Here is a 2,864-nt window from a genome sequence, read left to right on the forward strand (position 1 = left end):
AGGCTAACAGAATCACAGGAGGATTAAGCTCCATCCAGAGACAGCTTGAACATTAACACCAGAGATTTCCAGATTGCAAAAGTAAGAAGTCTTACGAACAGAAACCAAAAACACTGGGCATCATCAAAACCCAATACGTCAACCACAGCAAGTCCTGGATACCCCAACACACACAACAAGCAACCCGTGGTTTTAAAATCATATCTCATGATGGTGGTAGAGGATTTTAAGAAGGACATTAATAACTCATTTAAAGAAATACAGGAGAACACTTTTAAATAGGTAGAAGCCCTTAAAGAGGAAGTACAAAAATCATTCAAGGAATTACAGGAAAACACTGCTGAACAGGTAGAAGTCCTTAAAGAATTACAGGGAAAGACTGCTAAACAGGTAGAAGAAACACAAAAATCCCTTAAAAAATTACAGGAAAACACAACCAAACACCAGATGGAATTGAACAAAACCATCTACAATCTGAAAATGTAAGTAGAAACAATAAAGAAAACCCAAAACGTGACAACTCTGGAGATAGAAACCATAGGAAAGAAATAAGAAAACATATATGTGAGCATCAACAACAGAATACAAGAGATGGAAGAGAAAATCTCCAGTACAGAAGATTCCACAGGGAACATGGACACAACAATCAAAGAAAATGCAAAGAACAAAAAGATCCTAACTCAAAACATCCAGGAAATCCAGGACACAATGAGAAGACCAAACCTACAGATAATAGGAGTAGATGAGAATGAAGATTTTCAACTTAAAGGGCCAGCAAATATCTTCAACAAAATTATAGAAGAAAACTTCCCATTCCTAAAGAAAGAGATGCCTATGAATATACAAGAAGCCTACAGAATTCCAAATAGACTGGACCAGAAAAGAAATTCCCCCTGACACATAATAATCAGAACAATAAATTTACTAAATAAAGGCAGAATATTAAAAGCAGTCAGAGAAAACGGTCAAGTAACATATAAAGATAGGCCTATTAGAATTACTCCAGACTTCTCACCAGAGACTATGATGCCAGAAGATCCTGGACATATGTTATACAGACACTAAGCAAACACAAAAGCCAGCCCAGGCTACTATACCCAGAAAAACTCTGAATTATCANAGATGGAGNAACCAAGATATTTCATGACAAAACCAAATTCACACAATATCTATCCATGAATCCAGCCCTGCAAAGGATAATAAAGGGAAAACTCCAATACAAGGAGAGAAATGACACATTAGAAAAAATCAAGAAAATAATCCTTCAACAAACCTAAAAGAAGATAGTGACAAGAACAGAATCCCAACTCTAACAACAAAAATAACAGGAAGCAACAATTACTTTACCTTAATATCTCTTAATATTAATGAACTCAATTCTGCAATAAAAAGACATAGACTAACAGACTGGCTACATAAAGAGGACCCAACATTTTGCTGTATAAAGGAAACTCACCTCAGGGACAAAGACAGACACTACCTCAGATTAAAAGGCTGGAAAACANTTTTCCAAGCAAATGGTCCGAAGAAACAAGCTGGAGTAGCCATTCTAACATTGAATAAAATCGACTTTCAACCAAAACTTTTCAAAAAAGACAAGGAGGGACACTTCATACTCATCAAAGGTAAAATTTTTCAAGATGAAATCTCAGTTCTGAATATCTATGCTCCAAATGCAAGGGTATCCACATTCATGAAAGAAACATTAGTAAAGCTCAAAGCACACACACACAGTAATAATGGGAGACTTTAACACCCCACTCTCATCAATGGACAGCTCCTGGAAACAGAAACAAAACAAAGACAGAAAAACTAACAGAAGTTATGAAACAAATGGATTTAACAAATAACTACAGAACATTTTGCCAAAAAGATAGACCTTCATCTCAGCAACTCAGGGTACCTTCTCCAAAATTGACCATATAATTGGTCACAAAACAGACCTCAGCAGATACAAGAAGACAGAAATTATCCCACGCATCCTATCAGATCATCACGGAATAAGGCTGATCTTCAATTAAAACATAAATAATATAATGCCAATGTTGACATGGAAGCTGAACAACACACTACTCAATGATACCTTGGTTAAGGAAGAAATAAATAACAAAATTAAAGACTTTTTAGAGTTTAATGAAAATGAAGCCACAACATACTCAAACTGATGGAATATAATGAAAGCAGGACTAAGAGGAAAACTCATAACTCTGAGTGCCACAAAAAAGGAACTAGAGAGAGCACACACTAGCAATTGGTCAGCACACCTAAAAGCTCTAGAACAAAAGGAAGGAAATTCACCCAAGAGGAGTAGAAGATAAGAAATTATCAAACTTAGGGCTGAAATCAATCAAGTGGAAACAAAAAGAACTAAACAAAGAGTCAACCAAACCAGGAGCTGGTAATTTAAGGAAATCAACAAGATAGATAAACCCTTAGCCAGACTAACTAGAGGGCACCGGGACAGTATCCTAATTAATAAATTCAGAAATGAAAAAGGAGAAATAGCAACAGAACCTAAGGAAATCCAAAATATCATCAGATCCTACTATAAAGGGATATACTCAAAAAAAAAACTGGGAAACCTGGATAAAATGGACAACTTCCTAGACAGATACCAGGTACCAAAGTTGAATCAAGATCAGATTAACGATTTTAACAGTCCCATTGCCCCTAAGGAAATAGGAGCAGTCATCAATAGTCTCCCAACCAAAAAAAAAGCCCAGGACCAGATGGGTTTAATGCAGAGTTCTATCAGACCTTCAAAGAAGACCTAATTCCAACTCTCCTCAAACTATTCTACAAAGTAGAAACGTACTCTACCCAATTTGTTCTATGAAGCCACAATTACTCTGATACCTAAACCA

Source organism: Mus pahari, unplaced genomic scaffold (genome assembly GCF_900095145.1).
Source record: "Mus pahari unplaced genomic scaffold, PAHARI_EIJ_v1.1 scaffold_1585_1, whole genome shotgun sequence".
Taxonomy (NCBI): Eukaryota; Metazoa; Chordata; class Mammalia; order Rodentia; family Muridae; genus Mus; species Mus pahari.